The sequence below is a fragment of the Elephas maximus genome, chromosome X (genome assembly GCF_024166365.1).
Source record: "Elephas maximus indicus isolate mEleMax1 chromosome X, mEleMax1 primary haplotype, whole genome shotgun sequence".
In the NCBI taxonomy this organism is placed as follows: Eukaryota; Metazoa; Chordata; class Mammalia; order Proboscidea; family Elephantidae; genus Elephas; species Elephas maximus.
In genome coordinates this window covers 18,632,549-18,655,360 of record NC_064846.1, presented here as the reverse complement: position 1 = coordinate 18,655,360, position 22,812 = coordinate 18,632,549, and the positions used below count along the sequence as shown (strand labels likewise).

The window sequence follows — 22,812 nt, the reverse complement described above, 5'->3', positions numbered from 1 at the left end:
TACCACCAGCCCTACTGCAGTCATGCCAGGGTATCATGCCTGAGGGGTGCCGGTTCCCGCCAAGTCAGGTCTGGCAGCTCCTTGCCACTTCTGAACCATCCCTCCCTCCCCCTGCCACTCAGTCTGATTTCTTAACTTTGCCTTTGATGTTCAGGGCTCCTAGCTTGTCATATATATAATCTATTCACTTGTTTTCTTGGGTTTTTGTTGTAAGAGGGATTACCGGAAGCATCTGACTACTCCACTATCTTGGCTCTGTCCTCTTGAATAGGATTTTTGATGAAAGAAAGGGCAAAGAAAGAGAACTGCATGTATTTTTATAGCATGGAGCACTAATCCCAGGAGGGCAGTTTGGGTGGAGTATCCTAGGAGGTAATTTAGAACAGGGGTGAAAGCTGTGGGTACTCAGGGACATAGAGCACCAGGAAGAAAGATGGGTAGAGAAAGGCAGAAGAAAGGATGTTAAAGATAAATGCCATTGATTTTTGAAATTTTGGTTGAGGCCAGCTCTGCCCCTGATAATAGTAATTATCCTTTGTTTTCTACTAAACGTCAGGCACTTATGTCTGCTACCTCATTAGTCTCTATAATGACTCTTTGAAATGGGAATTATATTTATTTCACAGAGGAAGAAACTGGGGCACAAAGAGTTTAGGCAACTTACCTGAGGTCTCATAGATAATAGATGGAAGGGTCCAGATGCAAACCCAAATCTATCTGGACCCAAAGCTCACTTCTTTACCACTGTGTATCTATTATTACACCTCTTCCCAGCAGCAGAATGTGAGTCTTTTCTCTGAGACCCAGGCCTTGTGTTCATGGAGATAGTCTTCAAGTGAAGAGTGGTGAGCTTGGCAGGCCAGCCTAGGACCCTCTCAACTATGGCAATTATTGTGTCTTTGGACAAGCACATTCAAAATCCAAACAATTGATTATAAATGACCCTTTGAAACACAACCCATTTATAATGTTGGAGCAGCTTGTATTTTTTAATCACACACAAGTGCTTCTTCTTTCTGTCTCTTGTTCTTTCTCTGTTTTTGTCAACACTGCATTTTCATGTAACTTAAAGAGACGATCAGGTTAGAGATCTTTTTATTTCTCTTTCGCGTAATGACCCAGTATTTTCCTTCAGGCTCATCCAAGCTCTGAGGACAATTAAAATCATTTGTAAAATATTTCCTTTGGCTGACAAACATTTTTGTCTATATTTTGCCATGCGATCTAATAATAGGAGTAATTGGTTCAATAGTCACAATAGCAGGGACTTCAGGGGGCCATTTAAACATAGCCTGTGCTGATGTGGTTGAGGCCTCTTTGGAACCAGGGCCATAAGAGACTGTGTTTTTCATTTTAAAAAACTAAGTATACTTTTTTTTCCCGTCGGTCTTATATGCAAGAGGCTCTCAACATTTGTACACAACTAGGGGCTAAAAAAAATTTTTTTTTTTTTAGGGGCTTGGGAAGCCAGACAATTGCAATACAATTGGGACAAACAAACCAAAACCTATCAAAATCTGATGAGTTGTGTTTTTACTCCAGGTCTGACTATAAAACCCAATGAGATTGAGGGTGTATCAAATGGGCTATATAAATGCAAATCCCTGGGCTGTCGTTGTGTGAGCAGAGGTCACTCACTGGGGTACAACATAGTCAAACAGGGGCCAATGTCTCTAACAGCACTCAGGTTTCCCTGAGATGGAAATCCAGGTTCAGTGGCTTTACCTTACATATTTATGGAATATTTTATGGTCATACATGTCCTGAGTACAATTGTGGGGTTATTCTTGACAGTTTTACAGTTATATAAAATAACAAATTGCTACCAAACTGTTGCATTTTAGAGAAAGTTGGAAGAACTCACCTAAAATTTTTCATAGAGATTTTACCAGATGGGAGACAGCTATGGGGAAGCTTAAAGAGCAGTGTGTCTGTCACAAGAGGACCTATGTTTGAACCCCAGCTCAGGTGTTGGATGGCTGAGAGACCTGGTTCACTTATTTTAACCTGAGTATCAGTTCCTGCATCTGCAAAATGGGATAATAATGTTCCACAGAGTTCTTTGAAAATGAAAATGAGAGAGTGTATGTAGAAGCACTTTATGAACTCTAAAGAACTATATACATGTGACATAATTACTGAGTGTGAGTGTTATTGAAAAAATATATCTCAGGTCAGCCAGTTTGAAACTATATTCTATTAAAGGTTATTTACTGTATTTCATAATACCATGTGCCTGGTATTAGGTGTGCTAGGTACTTTACCTGAATTACCTCATTTAATCTTCACTACAACCCTGTGAGGTAAGTACCATTATTATCCCCATTTTATAGAGGAGGGATATGACATTTAGAGAGGCTAAGAACCAATGGCACACAGTTGGTAGGGGGCTATTTCAGTATATAAGTCATCTCAATGTCTATCTGATTGTGGATGAGGTTCCATCTCATTTCTGAGTACGGAAATTTCAATTTCATGTTAGGGAAATTCATCTAATGATAAATTGTCTTGCTAAAAGTAGCTTTTTAATTGAACAAGTACATTTCTTATTCTACTTGACAATTGTTTTCAATCAGAGTCTCAGCAAGAAATGGATGGAATACTCAAACTGTATAATTTGAGAAGAGTTTAATAAAGAGGCTGTTTACAAATGTGTGGGCAGGGTTTGGGGAAACCAACAAGTAACGGTGCACAGTAAGCCAGGAGACTAGCAACAATGGGGAACTGTGAGCACTTCTAAGCCTAAGGGGACAGGAGGAGGAAGCACTTACCAAAACCTAGAGAAGGTAGTTATATGAAGAGGACTGAAGGACAGGAGCTGGTCGAGGCATACAGCCGACCTAGGTGACCTGGGAAGCAATAGATATGGGGGAAAAAATACCCCAACCTCACTCTCTTACTTCCTGCTACTGGCCCCCACCCACTGGTCAAACCTCAACCAGAAGCAAGTGGGAAAGAGAATATGGGGCATGTAAAAAAAAGAAAATTTTTTTTTGTTTTTTAATACATACAGGTCTGTCTTCCTGAGCACAAAGCAGGATAGAGAAGGGTGGAAAGTGGAGAGTGGATCTGGAGATGCAAACAGAAAATATTTAGCACGTTATTTGTTTCTGATTATTTTAATCATACATGCTCGTTGTAAAATAAAATTCAAATACTGTATAAAGTTAAAAGGAAGAAAGCGAACACACTTGCAATATCACCATTAACATTTTGGTAATTATCCTTTCATGCATCTCTCTCTCTCGCTCTCTTTCTTTCTCTCTACACATGCACAGACACACACACTCTCTCTATGTATTAGTTAGGGCAGATTTATCTACTGTAACAAATAGACCCCAAAATACAGTGACTTGACACAGTAGAAATTTATTTTTTGATCATGTAATAGTCCTGGGCAAGTAGGCTAGCAGGGTATCTTTCTTCCATGAGGTCATTCAGGGATTCAGGTTCTTTCCACTTCAAGACTGTCCCTAACTTAGGGCCTTGTTATTTATTATCTGCATTGAGTTGAGAGAAGGGGAAAGAACATGGAGGAGTGCACGGACAGAGGCTTTGTGAAGCACTTTCACCCACTTCAGTTGGGTAGAATTATGTTACATGGCCACACAGAGCTGCAAGGAGACTGAAAAATGAAATCCAGCAGTGTGTCCAGGAGGAAGGGAGGAATGAACTCAGTGAACAGTGAGCATTCTCAGTTTCAGTCAGGTGTGTGTGATTTTTCCATAAATGGGATCATACCATTCATACAGAATTTTTTTTATAATGTACACTGTTATGTGCAGTATTTTTAATTTCATTGTGCTTTAAGTGAAAGTTTACAGTGCAAATTAGTTTCTCATTCAAAAATTTATACAAATTGCTTTGTGACATTGATTGCAATCCCTGCAGTGTGTCAACGCTCTCCCCCTTTCCACTTTGGTTTCCCCATGTCCATTGGTCCAGTTTTCCTGTCCCTTCCTACCTTCTTGTCTTTGCTTTTGGGCAGGTGTTGTCCATTTGCTCTTGTATATTTGATTGAACTAAGAAGCACGTTTCTTGCATGTGTTATTGTGTTATATATAAAAAAAAAAATCTGTTGCCGTCGATTTTGATTCGTAGTGACCCGATATATATATATGCCTGTCTACTCTTTGGCTGAAAGGTGGACTTTGGGAGTAGCTTCAGTTCTGAGTTAGCAGGGTGTCCAGGGGCCATAGTCTCGGGGGTTCCTCCAGTCTCTGTCAGACCAGTAAGTCTGGTCTTTTTTTGTGAATTTGAATTTTGTTCTACGTTTTTCTCCCCATTCTATCCGGGACCGTCTATTGTGATTCCTATCAGAGCAGTTGGTAGTGGTAGCCAGGCACCATCTAGTTCTTCTGGGCTCAGGCTGGTAGAGGCTGTGGTTCATGTGGTCTATTAGTCCTTTGAACTAATACTTTCCTGTCTTTGTTTTTTTTTCATTCTCCTTTTCTCCAGATGGGATAGGACCAATAGATATATATTAGATGACCACTCTCAAGCTTTTAAGACCCCAGAGGCTACTCACCAAAGTAGGATGTAGAACATATTCTTTATGAACTATGTTATGCCAATTGACCTAGATGTCCCCCGAGACTATGGTCCCCAGCCCTTAGCCCCAGTAACTAGGTCCCTCAAGGTGTTTAGATGTTTCTAAGAAGCTGCTTTGACATTACCTTGATCATGTTATGGTGACTTACCCTATAATATGTGTTGTCTTTCCCTTCACCAAAGTTAACACTTGTCTGCTATCTAGTTAGTGACTTCCTCTCCCCACCCCTCCCCTCCCTCATAACCATCAAAAAATTTTTTTTCAGTGTGTAAACCTTTTCATGAGTTTTTATAATAGTGGTCTCATACAATATTTGTCCTTTTGCAGTTGACTTATTTCACTCAATATAATGCCCTCCAGATTCATCCATGTTGTGAGATGTTTTGCAGATTTGTCATTGTTCTTAATTAGTATTTATTGTTTTATGTTTGTATCTCCCCTTCCCTACTTTTCCTTTCCACCTGTATTAACACCTCCTACCTCCACCCCACGTAGGCAACTCATTTTAAAAACCTGGGCCGATACCCATTAGTGATTAAAAAAAAAGAAAACTTTCAGCAAAGTAGGAACGGAGTGGAACTTCCTCAGCTTCATAAATAACATTTACAAAAAACCTACAGCTAACATCATGATTAGTGGTGAGAAACTGGAAACTTTTCCCCTGAGATCAGGAACAAGGCAAGGATGTCCTCTCCCACTACTCCTACTCAACATCATACTGGAAGTCCCAGCTAGTGCAATAAGACAAAAAAGTAAATAAAAGGTATTAAGTTTGGGAAGGAAGAAATAAAACTCTGTTCAAGGATGATGTGATTGTGTAGAAAATCTGCATAGAATTGAAAAGTAAAACAAAAAACAACAAAAAAAAACCTTCTGGAACCAATAAGCAAGTATAGCAAAAGTCATAACATACACAGTTAATATACAAAAGTCAATTGTTCTCCATACCAGCAATGAATAATTAGAATTTGAAATTAAAAAACAATACCATTTACAATAATAACCCACCCTTAGCATCCAAAAAAATGAAGTTGCAGACAACTTGTGCTTTTTACTCCTCTTTTTGAAGAAAAAAAGTTGGATAATGGGAGGTCATAGTGGAGATTGCTGCCCTGCAATTACAAACACTTTAAAAGGAAGAATTCAGAAATGAAGAAGCTCTCACCAACTTTTTTCAGGGTGTAGTCTCTTTGTTCTCGAAGGATTCTCTCATAAACAGCTGCTTTTTTATTTGGGTAATTGTTATATTGATGATAACATAATACCTCAGGGGAGAGTCATGGGAAATCAAAGTGATTGGGGCCTTTACTAGAACTTGGGTCCTTATCCAAGTAGAAGTGCTACTTCTGCTCCTGTATGTGGCAGATGAAAGATGGCCAGGAAATTCTTTCAAAAGGCATCATCTAATTCCCTTCCCCTTGAATCTGGGCAGGTCTTAGTGACTTGCTTAACAAATAGAATGTGGTAGAACTGACATTCTGACCTTCTGAGGTGAAGTTATAAAAAGCCTGGCACCTTCCACTTGGGTCTCTCAGAACCCAACTGCTTTGCTGAGAAGAAGCCCAAGTAGGCCTATGGAGAGGCAGAGGAGGAAAAGAACCAAGTCCCCTGGCTAACAGCCCCAGCAACTCCTAGCCGGCAGCTACCACCAAGTTACCAGCTTTGTGACAGTCATCTTAAAAACAGTAGAGCTGCTTCAGTTAGTGCCACATGGAGCAGAGCAAGCCATTTCTGCCCAGCCCTGCCCAAATTGCAGGATAATAGGAAAAAGAAATGCCGTCTTTATTTTAAACCACTAAGTTTTTGTGTGGTTCGTGTAGTTTTGTGTAGTAAAAATAATCAGAACACCATGCAAGCAGTTTTGCTCCAGCTGCTGACTGTGCTGCTTCTACCATAGCCCCTTTCTGATATGAATTGTAAGTCCCTGGGGTTGTTTTATAAATTACAAAAATAATACATGTTTCATGTAGCAAGATTAGGAAATTTGGAAAAGAAAAAAAATGTTAAGATTACCTATTGTGCCACCACCTGAGGATAACTACAGTTAATATCTTGGTGCATGACATTCCAGAAATCTTCCTGACACACATTCATACATATATACTTTTAAATTGGAGCATACAATACATGCTGTTTTGAAAGCTGACTTTTTTATTGTACAGTAGGTGAAAGTTTACAGAGCAAATTAGTTTCCCATTTGATAGTTCTATGACATTAGTTTCATTCCCCACAAAGTGTCAGCACTTTCCCCATTAAAGGTGACATTTTTAATGAACAATATATCCACATCTTTCCATACCAATATATATAAATCTATAGTCTCATTTTTAAGGATTGCATAGTATTCCATCCTGTGGAAAAAAAAATTGCCCTTGTTGTTGGGAGTATGGGTTCTTTCCAGTTTTTTACTCTTATAAATGTCACCTCAATGTGCATCCATTTGTAGCTAAATATTTGCACACATTTAATTTCTTTAAGATTATTCAAAGAAGTTGATCACTGAGTCAATGAACATGTACATTTTAAGACTTTTGTTCCAAGTTGGCAAATTGCCCTGATTTGTATGATGTGTACAGGGTTCCTGTTGGAATGCATAACCAAGTAGAGAAAAAGATTGAAACTGAGGCCATTTTGAGAAGTGTCAGTATGAAGTATGTGTTGGCATGAATGGATGAAACTCTAATTGAATCTAAATCTCCATCAAATCAGAAGAGTCTATATTACACCTCCCAGACGTGATGAGAATACATGGCTGAGCACTTGAACGGTGACCCTGTGAGAGCAGGGTGTTATCAACACTGGGCTAAAGGAGAGATTATGTACAGCAAGAACATGCTCTAGGCTAAGCAGCCAAGGTGCACATGAAATTGAAATCATGTTCCAATGGAAATCATGTGTACCTCATGAGACTACCAACCAAAACCAAGGTCAGTGTCCTCTGGGAGAATATGGGAGTCAAGACAAGGAAGAAGTGAGTAGCAGGTAAAGCCAAGGCACCAAAATGATATCAAGGAGGAGCCTGAGAATGAAGTTTGAGGAAGACTTCTCATTCCAAGTACCCTGCATCACTCCACCTTCAAGAGAGCCTGGACTATGTCGGCCTTGCCATGTGTGGAAACTCAGTGTTAACACAAGGGGCGTCATGCTGGAACTTGTATGCATACATGGTTGCATTTCATACTCAACTTGTAAAGCAGTATTATTTGTGGTGATTTGGTCTCAGCCCTGCAGCCTCATGAGAAGGGGTACATTTGCTTTGCCTTTTGATTTTGACAGCAGGATAATCTGCACAATAAACTGCAAAGCCTGTTGGACCATGGCTGAGTCAAATCCTGTTGGGGCTGGATTTTGTCCTAGCTGTATTCTTTGGTCAATTAAAACTCAAAGGAATTCAAGTTTTGCAAGGGGCAAGGGACCCCAAGATACCATTAAGTTCTCCAGCCCCAGGTTTCTATGAGTCTATGAACAGATCTGTGTATGACCTGATCATAAATGGAGAGCACTGGGCAAGCCCAGGGCTTCTCCATAGCATTGATGGAGGTTTAGTGTATGCTTGTGGATGTCCAGTCATTGGTTGGAGTGGGAAGGATTTCCCTTGAGGCTGGAAATAACTCTTTTGATAGAAACCCCCCCAAAAACCCCAGTGCCATCGAGTCAAAGAAAAGCGCAAAAAAAAAAAAAAAGAGAGAAAGAAAATGAGGGAGTAAAGAGTAAAGATGAGAAAGAATATTGAAAGTTGGGGTTTGGGGGCTGGTGGGGAAACAGCCTCTCTCTCCCAGCAAAATGAGTTTAGTGAGGGGAGTTTTGGGAGTGGGTGAGGCAGGCTAGCTCACAGCTGGAACAACAGGTGACCTCTTTGTGGCCCTCAGGCTGCACAAAGAGATAGGCGGTTGATACTGAAGCGAAAAAGTCAGGAGGGCATGCAGCATAGGCAATAAAGCCGGAGTGGGAAGACTCTTGGCTCACAAGATGAGAAATTTGGCAGCAGGGGGAAGGGGAGCTTGCCGGCTTTATATACCAACTACTGAACAAATGTTAAATATTGCTTGCTGTGAATTAAACTTCTCAATATAACTCCGTGCCAAGAGTGTTCAACAAGATATGGTGCATGAGTAAAGAATATCACTTGATTCAATGTCATAGATATGCCAGGTATAAACACAGTAAATTAAGCAGAGTATTCGTGACAGTCTTACTGTGGGTACTTCTTGGTAGTCAGACAGCCAAAGGGTGTTTGTGTGTGTGTGTGCATGTATGTATAATTTTTCTCAAGAGGGTGATAGGCATATGTTGGGGAAGCCCATGAACCTGAGACTGAGGGTACAATTGAGAAGGAAGTCAGAAATCTTGCCTAGGAACATTATTTCATGTAACATTTATTGTATGACTCCTGTGTACTAAGCATTGTTGTCCTGGGCTGCTTATTTATGTATGTGAATAATTGTCAATGAGTGGACTCCGACTCATGGTGACCCCATGTGTGTCAGAGTAGAACTGTGCTCTGTAGGGTTTTCAGTGGCTGATATTTCGGAAGTAGGTCATCAGGCCTTTTTTTCCAGGATGAGAGGATTCAAACTTCCAACCTTTTGGACAGACGCGAATAAGACCTGGTTTTCGGACCCTGAGGAATACACAGACAGTGGGTGAGACAATGACAATAGAGTGTTATAAATACTAATAGAAGTTAACTCGGGTGCTAGGAAGATTTAATCCACCCTGAGTATGGGAGGGTTGTCTCCGGGTGGTGCAAATGGTTAAGCGCTCAGCTACTAACCAAAAGGTTGGCAGTTCAAATCCACCCAGAGACATCCTGGAAGAAAGGCCTGGCAATGTACTTCTGAAAAATCAACTATTGAAAACCCAGTGGAGGACAATTCTACTCTGGAACACATGGGGTCACCATTAGTCAGAATTGCCTCCAAGCAACTGGGTATGGGGGAGTAAGGGAGGAATTCCCTGTGATGGGTGGGGTGAAAACAAAGCTTTTAATGAAGAGATGATATAACACAGTAGGGGTGTTAGGAGAAGGTTAACTAGGCCAGCCATTAGGGGATGTGTGAGTTGAGGTCTGTGACTGAGAACTGAGTAAAGGGAATCTTGTTGGTGGCCTTTGATAGCAGGGGGGAGATTTTCCCCCTTAAATAGGAAACCAGAGAGAGGAGGAGAGTTTTTCTGTCTTCTTCTCTCCATTAGCACTAATGGCTATTTTACAGGTATCTTAGTCATCTAGTGCTGCTGTAACAGAAATATCATGAGTAAATGGCTTTAACAAACAGAAATTTATTCTCTCACGGTCTAGTAGACTAAAAGTCCGAATTCAGGGTGTCAGCTTCAGGGGAAAGCTTTCTCTGTCGGCTCTGAAGGAAGGTCCTTGTTATCAATCTTCCCCTGGTTGAGGAGCTTCTCAGGCGCAGGGACCCTGGGTCTAAAGGATGCGCTCTGCTCCTGGTGCTGGTTTCTTGGTGGTATGAGGTCCCTCCTCTCTGCTCACTTCCCTTTCCTTTTTATCTCTTGAGAAATAAAAGGTGGTGCAGGCCACACCCCAGGGAAACTCCCTTTACATTGACCTTAGTAAGGGTGTTACAATTCCACCTAATCCTCTCTAATGTAAAATTACAATCACAAAATGGAGGACAACCACACAATACTGGGAATCATGGCCTAACCAAGTTGACACATATTTTGGGGGGACACAATTCAATCCATGACAACAGGCAAGCCAACAGGTATTTGGTAGTTGAAGGGGAAAACTGAGGACGCTTCTAAAGTGGGGGAATATCACCAATGTGGGTGCCAGTGGGATTAGGCTAGGAGCACGTGGCAGGAGATGTTGGCGAGATGGGAGAGTTTTGGGAGCATGACGCTGGCAGTAGGGCACAGGCGGGGACTACAGGGAGCCCAACACAGAAGACCCCTGTTTCTCTAATAACCAGAGAACATGTAAGAGATCACTGCTATGAGGGGGTTTTCAGCTTCCGTGTGCAGTCTAAATTCTGTTAAAGTAACGAGATTTTATATCCTGGTGTAACCTTGATTTCCCCAGGCTGCTTCAATGTGGGGACACTGATGGGATTGCATTAACAGGGATAATCTAAATGTCCTTGACTGGTGCCTCCATATGCATAGCATTGTATTGCACCTCAGGCCCTGGGCCCCTTCAAGTCTAGACCAGGGCGCCCCAGGGAGACTCACATGTACTCACACACAGTCCTCTCATGGTGTTCCACTTCTTGCTTTAGCTGGGCTTTCTGCTAAACTTGTGTTAGGAGTGTTCTCGCAAAGAGAGGATATTGTTATTTCATTCTGTGTATGATAATGGTATTGTGATTTTGTTTAAAAATGAATCCATATCCTGAAATATTAATGGATGAAATTATATGATGTATAGGGTTTGCTTAGAAATAACATGGGAGAGTGAGGTGGGTATAGGTATAGATAAAATGAGATTGGCCAGTGGATAATTGTTGAAGCTGAGTGGATAGGGCTTCATTATGCCATTCTAATTTTATATACGTTTGAATGGTTCATAATAAAAAAAAAAGATGGGGAACATTGAATCAGAATAACATATACTCCTATGTGCTTTGTTGGACCAAATGAATGAGAATTTCCAATTTCCTGTCCCCAATAGTATCCTTATTTAATGAGTTACACCAATGTAAGGCATACCAAAACAAAAAACAAAAAACAGTTACTGTTGAGTTGTCTCCAACTCATGGTGACCTCATGGGTGTCAGAGCAGAACTGTGCTCGGTGGGGTTTTCAAGACTGACTTTTCAGAAGTAGATCACCAGGCTTTCTTCTGGGTGGCCTCAAACTTCCAACCTTTCTGTTAGCAGCCAAGTGTGTTAACCATTTGCACCACCCAGGGACTCCCTGTAAGACAAACACCAACCCTTAAAAGGAAGAGGAGGATAACTTACAGATATCAGAAGGCAGGAAGCTCGGGAAGATCCTGGATTAAGGACTTGTAACTAAGTTGCTAGGATCTGCCTCAAAAGAGGAAAACAAAACAAATCAAAACAAAAACAAAAAGTCCATTGAGAAAGTGCCCAGAAGTCATCTTCCCCAACAGCTGATGTCAACAGCAAGGGAAAACTTCAGTAATCTGGTGCAAGTTTAGATGCCCAGGTGCAAAACCACTGTGATGGCAGAATATAGTGTAACGGCTAATTGCAGTTTCACTTTATGTGTGTCCTGACAAGAAGCCATCCAGGGCAGACCCCAGGACTCTGTTGATTCACACATTTAGTTCTCACTATTATGTTGCTCCCATCATGGGGTGTTCTGGGAAAGTGGCCCTGGGCATCAAGCCCGCAAAATGACTGATGCAGCCTCCTTCATTTGCTGTGGGAAGCTGCTCTGCTTGCTCTGTCACGGGTGGTGGTACCTCTTCCAGCATCTTAGGTAGAGTGGAGATGCCCCAAGCTCAGCATCAAGAGATTCCCTGAAAGTGGTTTCACGCACATCAGATTGCAGATGTGCACATCAGTAGTGTGATTTGCTTGTCTGGTTTCCAGGAATAGCTCTGTAGGGCTACTGGCATGGTGAATGTGTGGCTGGATTCAGAAGCAACATCTGTGATGGAAAAATAAATTTTTAAAAACACCAAATGGTTAGTCAAAACCCTTCTGGTTCCTTCAGACCTGTGATGAATGCTGCCCGGCCCTCCCCTCTTCTTCCTCCATTGCTGGCCCGGTTGCTCTCCCATGGTATCTGGAACCACTGGAGGGTAGTTTCTTGCATGTTTCATGGTTGGCAAAAAACAGGTTTTGCACAGTCTGAGTCTGAGCTGATGTAAAATTTACCAAACTACTTGTTACAAATCAGGACCAAGGAAAAGTGAAGTGGCATCCCGAACTGCTGGGCTGTCCAAACAGCTGCTTCTCTGCTCAGAGTGCTGACAGTGGTTGTGATACAAAATCTATTTGACATCTCAGTCAAGCCCCACCTGCGTATCAGGATGGAGTTTTACCTTCTGCAACGTAGTTTCACAGGAGAAATAGTCCAAGTTCCAACCCATCATTCGAAACATTAGCCAGTGATTTTAAACACAGAAGATCATCGGAAGGGGAATTATCTGGCTGACGGCCCCCAGTTGTAAGATCTTTTCAGTTGACTGCCTGGGTTCCTGGCTGCCCTGTTCCCTAACACAGGGTTGTACATGGAGGAGAGGTAGTCATGTTGCCCTCTCCTGGGATTGATTACTCAGGGGATAGAAGACAGCTGGTGGGCTAAGCAGGGGAGTGTGCCCAAGTTGCTGACAGAAAGGAAGTCAGGAGATTGAATCCCACCCCTGAGGAAAGAATTTTGAAAAGAGGAAGGAGAAAGCTGCTTCTCGGTTTCTTTTACCCATTTTGGAGTCTCGTAAGCTTGTAGGGCAATTGTCAAAGATGAATGATCTTATATAGCCTACAATCAATTAGACATGGAGTTATTTCCTAGGAGTTCTTATCCAAACACCAGAGACCCACCTATAATCACCTTCTCACTCAATACTCTGTACTCTCTTTACAGTACTCATCATCTGGTGTGATGATTTATTTGTCTCCATGTCTGTTCCCCAACTAGACTGTGCCCTCCCAGGCACTTATTATCTAATTATTCTCTGTAACCTCAGTATCTATCACAGTGACTGGAATACAGTAATAATTCATTCAGTGCTTTCCAATGAATGAATGGATGGGTGGATGAGATTAAATAAAAGGACATTCTCTCCATTCAGTGGCTGGAGCTAGGAGAGGGTAGATGAATTATTTCTGTTCAGGATCCGAATTTCTCTACCATAAAAACCTAATAAATGTTCAATTGAACTCAGCAAGCATTTGAGCATTAACTAGGTATCAGAACCATTCTAGGAACTGTGAGGGGACTCTAAAGAAGTATAAGGTGTGTCCTTGTCTCAGACCCCTTACAGTGTCACTGGGCATGCAAAATTATAAACCCGTGAAAAAGCCAAGCAACAAAGGAAGGCAGTGTCATAACCGAGGATTAAACAGTTGATATTAACAAGTTCTACAGGCGGTTAGAGAAATGAGAGGAGAATATGAGGCAAAATAGAACAGACACAGATGGGGGTAGGATATGCCAGGCGCAGGAGCAAAGACAAGGTAGTGAGGATTTATGGCAGGTCTGCCCAACAACCCTCCCTTTTCCTGGGAACTGTCCCCTCTCTATCCACATTATTCTAGCAAGTCCCTTACCTTGGTTGGACAAATTGAATTCTTCCTGAGGGTATTTTAAACTGCTGCTGTTAGTTGCCATGGAGTCCACTCCGACTCTGGGTGACCCCATGTGTTGCAGAGTATAACTACTCCATAGGGTTTTCTTGGCAATAATCTTTATGGGCAGCAGATCGCCGGGCTTTTTCTTTATCCGTACCACTGGGTGAGTTTCAATGACCAACCTTTAGGTTAGCAATCAAGCACAAAGTGTCACCTAGGGACTTTAAAAAGAAGGTTTTCTCTCTGAGGGGAGTTGTCCCCACCAATCGCTCCTGTTAGTTGCCTGCAAGGTGCTCCAGACTGCTGGTGGGGAGATGGGTCTGTGGTATTGCTAAGCACCGTCCGTAGCATCTTGAGTGTTTCTGGCTGCTGCTGGAGCCTGCTGCCTCAGGCTCATCTGTCTGCCTCACTGGGCTCGTTCCGTTTGCTGCTTTCATTCTTTCCGTTTTCCTCTGCAAGGAGAGGACAAAGCACTGTGGCGGTACCAGAAACCCCAAGGCTCGCACCCCTGTCACTAGATCAAATGAAGTAAGGGCCTCACGAGTACGTGCATGTCCAACCTCTTTAAACAGAGACTAGAACACACGAGCGACAATCAAAGTACCGCATCCATCACGCACAGCTGAGCTCGGGCTCTCGGTAAAGGTCCCCACTCCAGGACGGCCGTCAGGGTACATCTCTGAGCCGTGGTGCCTCTATGATCAAAATCCCAGGACGCTGCCTGGGTACCGCCAGCCTGCCCGGTTGCTCTTGCAGGCTTCCTCGCAGATCTCAGCAAATTCTGCACTGCGTCTGCACTCTCTTTCGGTTTCATCTCTTGAACGGAAAATGGTAGCTCTCCAAAGAGCGCCTGCCATGTCCCCAGCTGGGTCTGCCGAGCAGGGAACCGGTGGCGTGCCGTCATTAAGTCCCCGGCTTGCCGCAGGATGACGTGGCACCCTCTGCAAGGCGGCCTGTCTTACCGATTAGACCCGCCTCCTCAGGCGTACCGCAACACTGCAGCGGTGACAGAGGGGCACCTGAGGGACGGCCTGGAACACTCCAGGGGCAGCGGTGACCTGAGGGCTAAGGGTGCACACCAACACTGCAGCGGTGATCAGAAAGCATGCTGGGATCTGGGCAAAGTCGCTGCTCAGCCAAGGGCATGAGGGACGTCCTGGAACCGCATAGGTGCCGCAGGGGGCGGGGGAGGCGCATGCGCAGCCTGGAGACGCAGAGCGTGTCGCCAGCTCTCCTTACCCCACCCCACTTCTGGAACGCCAGACCCAGACTTCATCAGGAGGGTGAGGTGGCACCAGGAGTTTGAGCGAATGAGGGCTGTCCACTCGGGCAGAGAACTCCGAGGACTTCTAACCCCGCTGATACCTCGAGGCAGAGAGCGAGGATCACAGTGGCCGGACGCTGCAGGTCTACCTTCAGCGCACCGCCAGTAGTGGGGAGGAGAGGTGAGGGGTCTGGGCAGAGCGGTCGCATTCGCCATGACCATGAATATCCATCCCTTGTCTGACTTAGGCTTGCCCGGGAGAGCGCGATTCAGTGTCTGTCTGTTGGTGGACATGGTAACAGGTAAAACTCAGGCAGTATCACTGGTCATGTTTCCCACCATATAAAGAATGCTGGTAAGCAGTGAAAGAGAATAAAGCTGAGGCCAGGGTAGTAGCTGAGATAAGAGACAGGGCAGAGGTGGAAGGGAAAGAGGGGCACCACTTCAGTCCCTGGGTTCACTTGTTCCTGAGGTCCAGCTGCATCCCTGCCTTCTCCTTACCTGGATCCCAGTGCTCTCCAGTAATTTTCCTCTTTTGTCTAAGCTAGTTCAAGTTGAGTTTATGTTATGAGAAACCCAAGTAGCACAAATTAATAGAGGTACCTCCCATTGAGAATGTGGAAATTATCAAACAATATCATTAATGTCACATACAAGTAAATTTTGCTGAAGATAATTAAAAAGTGGTTGCAGCAGTACCTTGACAGGGGGCTGCCAAAAATTCAAGCTGGATTCCGAAGAGCTGGTGGAACAAGGGATATCATTGCTGATGTCAGATGGATCTTGGCTGAAAGTGGAAAATACCAGCAAGATGTTTTCCTGTGTTTTATGGACTTTGCTAAGGCATTCAACTGTGTGGCTCATAACAAATTATGGATAACATTGTGGAGAATGGGAATTCCAGAATGTTCAATTGTACTCACACGGAACCTGTACATAGACCAAGAGACAGCCATTCAAACAGAACAAATGAATACTGTGTGGTTTAAAGTCAGGAAAGGTGTGCATCAGGGTTGTATCATTTCATCATACTTATTCAATCTGTATGCTGAGCAAATAATCCGAGAAGCTGGGCTGTATTGAAGAGGAACATGGTATCACGATTGGAGGAAGACTCATAAGTGACCTGCGATATGCAGATGACACAACCTCGCTTGCAGAAAGTAAAGAGGACTTGAAGGATTTAGTGATGAAGATCAAAGACTACAGCCTTCTGTGTGGATTACACCTCAACATAAAAAAAGCCCTCACAACTAGACCAATAAGCAGCATCATGATAAATGGAGAAAAGATAGAGGTTGTCAAGGATTTTATTTTACTTGGATCCACAATCAACACCCACGGAAGCAGCAGTCAAGAAATCAAAAGACGCATTGCATCGGGCAAATCTGCTGCCAAAGACCTCTTTAAAGTGTTGAAAAGCAAAGACGTCACTTTGAGGACTAAGATGCGCCTGACCCAAGCCATGGTATTTTTAATTGCCTCATATTCATGCCAAAGCTGGAGTGAAGAATTGATGCCTTTGAATTATGGTGCTGGTGAAGATTATCGAATCTACCATGGACTGCCAAAAGAACAAACAATTCTGTCTTGGAAGAAATACAGTTAGAATGCTCCTTAGAAGCAAGGATGGCGAGACTGCGTCTTACATACTTTGGACATGTTGTCAGGAGGGATTAGTCTCTGGAGAAGGACATCATGCTTGGCAGAGTACAGTGTCAGCGGAAAAGAGGAAGACCCTCAACGAGGTGGACTGACACAGTGGCTGCAACAATGGGCTCAAGCATAACAATTGCAAGGATGGCACAAGACCGGGCAGTGTTTTGTTTTGTTGTACATAGGGTCCACATGAGTCGGAACCAACTTGATGACACCTAACAACAACAACACCCATTGAGGAATAGCATATTTACATAATGACTTATATTTGGTGAGGCTACAGCATAGGATGTGAGGGGTGGATGGGTAGTGGAGTCATTGAAGCATTTAAGCAGAGGGGTACTGTGGTCAGATTTGTCCTTAGGAAAATCACTGATGGAAAAGTGGATGATGGGGCAAAAGACAGGTAGTGAGACCAGTTGTCAGAGGAAGGACCACCTCTTGAATCTTTTATAACTTTCCTTCACCTAGCGAAACACTGGTGGCATAGTGGTTAAGAGCTATGGCTGCTAACCAAAAAGTTGGCAGTTTGAATCCACCAGGTGCTCCTTGGTAACCTTGTGGGGCAGTTCTACTCTGTCCTATAGGGTTACTATGAGTTGAAATTGACTTGATGACAAAGGGTTTGGTTTTGGTTGGTTTAGTAGGAGTCAACTCTCAGAAAATAATGACTTAGATTTTATACACACACACACACACACACACACACACACACACACATATATATATATGTATTTATGAAAGATCTGGCAGTCTGCCTCCATAAAGATTACAGCCTTGGAAACCCTATGGAGCAGTTCTACTCTGCCTTATAGGGTTGCTATGAGTCCAGATCAACTTGATGGCAGTGGGTTTTATATATATATATATAACACAGGAAATAAACTAAGCAAAATTATATTTATAATATTATTTATGTTATATGATATATACATATAACTATATATTATATATAATATATATGTATAACTTATGAAATAAACTAAGCAAAATTATTACTGCATGAAAAAACAATGCCACATCAAACCTTTACGTGAATACTCTCAAAGTATTCTGTAACTTGTTCTGGGTCATTTTAAAATTGTTTCTTTGCCACTGCTAAAGGAGCCTTGGTGGTGCAGTGGTTGAGAGCTTAGCTGCTAACCGAAGCGTCGGTGATTCGAACCCACCAGCCACTCCATGAGCAAAAGATGTGGTAGTCTGCTTCCATAAAGATTTACAGCCTTGGAAACCCCCATGAGGTAGTTCTACTGTATCGTATAGGGTGGCTATGAGTTGGAATTAACCTGACCGAAATGAGTTTGCCACTGCCTCTTTTTTTTTTTTTTGACATTCCCTACACTGTTTCACTTCCCTATCATCCCACTCCTGAACCACCCTCCTTCCTCCCTTCTTTAGTGTTGAATGTCACCTTCCTCCCACCTCTCTTTCCGTCCTTTCTCAGTCTCCTTTACCTACTTCCTTTCCCTCCACATACACCTAGATAAGAGTTCTTCCTAAGCATTTTCCATGCCCCTTGGCTTAGTCTGTCCTTTGTGTGGGAGAACACAGCAACTCCGGTGGTTCTAATTGTCACTTGTATGCTGATGAATTTCAACTCTTATTCAAACTCTAAACAGAATTTCTATATATAGTTACCCTTGTAGAACCTCAGCCCCAGCACATCTAATATCAAAACCTTTTGCTCCACACTTAACTGTTTTTAGATATATATTTCTTTTAAAAAATGTGTTTTTGGTGACGGTGTACATAGCAGTTTAGGTTCCCATTCAACACTTTCTACACAAGTTGTTCAGTGACATTGGTTACATTCTTCACAATGCATGAAAATTCTCATTATTTAGTTCTGGTTGTTCCGTTTCAATTAATCTAGTTTCCCTGACCCCTTACAGTCTCATCTTTGTTTTAAAGTAATTGTTGACTGTTTGGTCTCATATAGGTGATTTTTAACAGGAACACAGTACTTACAGATGATATTCAGTATTTTTTAGCAGTTTGTTATTTAGCTATGGGCTGATCTCAGGTGTTAGTTTCAGTTTAAGGTTTGAAGAGTTCAAGGGCAGTAGTCTCAGGGAGTCCTCCAGTCTCAACAGTCCAGTAGGGTTTTGGTTTTTTTTTTTTAAGGAATTTGAGGTTCTGTTGCACAATTTTCTCCCATTCTATCAGAGTCCATCTGTTGTGGCCTTGATTAGAACAGTCAGTTGTGGTAGCCGGGGACCATTTAGTTCTTCTGGTCTCAGGGTGGATGAGGCTGTCATTTGTGTAGACTGTTTGTCCTGTAGACTAGTTTCTTGAGTGTTTGGTTTCCTCCTTTCTCTTGCTCTGGATCTGTAGAGACCAATAGTTGTATCTTAGATGGCGGCTTGCAAGTTTTTAAGACCCTAGACTCTACCCACCAAACTAGGATGTCAAACATAACTTTATGAACTATATTATACCAGTTGACCAAGATGTCCCATAAGACTGTGGTCCTAATCCTTCAAACCCAGAAATCCTATCCTGCAAAGTGTTTGGTTATGTCTAAGAAGTATCTGTAACTGTGCCCCCTGTGCTTGGTTATATATATATGTGTGTATGGATATATGTGTTTACAGTCACATAGATGCATATGCCACTGCAACTCTTAAACAAAAACTGAGATCTGATTTCTTTTCCTCTTCTATGTCTCCTCTCTTCTGCCTCCCATACTCCTTCTTTCTTCTTATCCTCATAACTAGCTACCCTAGTTCAGGGTAACACAGACTAGGGTCTCAAGAAGTTCCCTCTCAATAACCAGGATTTGTATGGAAATGTCATGGATTTTTCATGGCACAAAGCCCAGATCACCTAGTATCCAACATCTAGAGTTGAATCACAAATACAGAAAGAGATCCAAGATTACTAATGAGCTGCCTTATTCTGCCAAGAAGCAAACGTGATATCAGAAAATTCTATTGCATGGCATCTGTCTGTAGTTTTAGCCAAAGGGTTGTATGATGGGCAGTCACAATTGAAAATGACCTTCATTATGTTGAATTCATTTCTCTAATGTGTCCATTTTTCCTCATCTTACATCCTGACAGTAATAATAGACATAGAAATAAATCCAAATTGTGATTCAAATTTCCGAATGTGGGATTCACAGGTGTGGTGGCTTTTTCTCAGCTGAATGTGGGGGGTAGATGAGTAAGAAATCGAGGAGGATTTAACAAAGTGAGGAGCATTGTTCAGAAATTCAGACAGTGGCACAGCATGGGCAAGATTGTCTTACACAAACAAGAAGCTTTACATAATGCACCAAGAATTTATATGCGTGATCTGCAGTTCCGGAAGAAAAAGTTAACTCTTAGGAACAATAGGCTAACTTTACAGAGAGGCCACCAGACATCTATGAGCACCTCTTTCTCCCTTCTCCTCCTCCTTGCGCCTGTGGTGCCACTGAATGTCACAGATCCATTTGCTGTTGTTTGTTTACATTGGCCGTGTAGTTAGCAGAAAGAGTGCAGGACTCTGACCTGGGGTGGAGCCCTGGCTCTGTTCCTTATTGTCTATGCCATGCTGAGGAGTCATATAACCCCTGAGATTTAGTTTCTGCAACTGCAAAAGGGACTGTAATCACTGTGCATCCTACCTTGTAGGGTTGTTAGGATCAGATGACTTAACGGCTGTGGAAGTGCTTTGCCAATTGTAACAGATATTATTATTATTATTATTACTGTCAAAGTGATTCGTCGCCCTTATTTCAGAGGACACTGAAATAGCAGAAAACCAGTGTCACGGGTCATAATTCCCACTCTATTAAAATTCCTACTTTCCCATAGCCTGATATTTTTATGTGTAACAAGTCTCTCTCTCTCTCTCTCTCAAAGCTTTGTCCCTGAGCTCTCTTTTCTCTGTCTCAACTGAAGTGTGTGTGATGTGTGATTTGATAAAGGGGCTTTGTGGTTGATTGGGAGACCCAGGCTGGGTCAACACAATACGAAATCAGGATCAATTCAGTGCACAAAATCATCAAGCTGCTTGATTGGTCTTTATATATGTGCAGCCTCAATCTCCTAGCTTAGAAGACGGTGGCAAGCTCGTGACCTTCTGCTTAAGGCACTACCCTGTTGCCTGCTACCACTCTGAGTATCAAAGGAAACTGCCAAATCAACCTGAGGGAGTAATTTCTTAATGAGATCCCTCAAAACAAATATGAATGTACAGTGCTTCCATTTCAATGAAAACAGGAATTATAACAGGAACTCCATTTCCTTTACCTAATGACTCATTCACTTGCTGGTCGGAGGGCCTTTTTTCTTTTTTGGAGACTAGCTGTTGCTTAACAGAATAATAACTATCCTGTGCATTTTTTTTACAGCACTTTCACATATATTATCTCACTTGAAATCATTTTATTCTTACAGCCACCTCCTTGCTCAGTTCTTTCACCAAGCTTCCTGAGAGTATTTTGCCGTCACTGTATCCCCATAATTGCCTCTCAGTCACTTTTCAGCTCTCTCCCCATTGACTGAAATAGCCTTGACCTGGCCATGACCAAACACCATTTAATTGCTAACTCCAGTGGCCTTTTCTCTGTCCTCATCCTACTCAGACTCTTGGTAGCATTTGGTTCTTTTAACCTCCCCCCATAGCCCTTCTTAAAACTCCTATCTCCAGAACATTCTTCCTCTTCCTTTGTGAGTTCTTCTGACCCTTGGAAACCCTTCTTCCTTAGGGCTCAGTCCTGGCACTCTTTTCTCACTCTATGTTCTCTCACTGAACCATCTCATCCTCTATTACGGCTTCAGATATCGTCTCTAAGTACTCATGATTCCAAAGTTCAATCCACACCTCTTGCCCCCTCTCTTTAAGCTGTAAACCCCTACTTCTAAAGACATATTTAACTTCTCTTCATGGATAGCCTATGGGTACCGTGAACTCAACATGTCCCAAACAAAATAATATTGTCTGAAATCTCTTGTATTCCCTCTTGTTAATGATTTCACAATCCACCCAATTGTCTAAGCTAGAATCCTTTACTCCTTTCCTCCATTTTGCCCCACATTGAATCAAAATCAAGCCCTCTTTAGTCCTCCTAAACATTACCTAAATTTTCTGCTGTCCACCATAACTATCACTGTCTTAAGTTTGTGTGAGACCAACGAATAGCTTCCTACCACTCCTAACTGGTCTCTTTTTCCTCCAGCTCAGCCCACGCACTGCTGCGAGGGTGATCTTTCTAAACACACAGATAAGAACTCTGTACTCTTCTGCTCAAAAGTCCTCAGTGACTTCTCATTTCTGTCAGGATAATACTTAAACTCCTTAGCATGGCCCTCCCAGTCCTTTACAATTTGGCTATAAACTGGTGCTTCATTTCTCATCCTCTCGGCTCTTGCTCTTGGCCCCTCTCTCCAGCTGTAGTGAACTATTCAATTTTGCTTGAATACAGCCTCCTCTGTCAGTGAGGGTTTATACTTCACAATCTGAGCAGACATGGAAACCATGGGAAAACCAGGTCGGGGGAGAGGAAGAGAATGAATGAATGTTATAGGTTTTGTGTTTCACATATAGATATATAGATTATAGATATAGATATGGAATATAATATATATGGAGAGAGAATCACAGTATATAAATTATTTGTTTCTTCCCCTACACTATTAATAAAATAATTTGACACAAATATAATCATCATTCCCATTTTAAAGATATGAAAACAGACACAGAGACTTGCTAAAAGCAACACAGCTAGAACTGAGCTAACACTCAAGCAGGACTAGAATGTAGGCCTTAGGACTGCTGATTCTGGCCTCTTCCAGAAGAAGATCATGAGCTTCAAGGAACACACAAACTAGTCAAATATTTACCCTAACACAGGAAGTCTCCAATGTGCTGAGTTAGTCTTGATGTCTAATCCTTATTGTTGTGGTGACCTGGAGTTCTGGAACCCCCCTGCTGATTAGAGCAATCAGCGACAGTCCTAGAAACATCTGAACAACAGGTTTTGTATGTAAAACACACTAAAAAGGACAACAATTATCAAGTAAATAAAAAAACTGGAAATATAACAATTAGTATAGTTACCATCTCCTGGCTTTCCTATGATCATGGGAGCCTCACCCTCTGCTTATATCAACAGATATGGGGTT

General features: G+C 42.4%; 2 long non-coding RNA genes across 2 annotated transcripts in view; one reads left to right on the top strand and one right to left on the bottom strand.

The window, feature by feature from the left end:
- The window catches only part of LOC126069500 (uncharacterized), a 1,199,210-nt gene that overhangs the window by 114,098 nt on the left and 1,062,300 nt on the right, over positions 1 to 22,812 (top strand). The window lies entirely within an intron of this gene.
- On the bottom strand, positions 8,197 to 14,929 carry LOC126069499 (uncharacterized). Its single transcript, XR_007515932.1, has 3 exons — positions 13,756 to 14,929; positions 11,476 to 12,130; positions 8,197 to 9,173 (listed from the first exon to the last, which is right to left on the bottom strand). It is a non-coding gene; the product is annotated as an uncharacterized LOC126069499 (long non-coding RNA).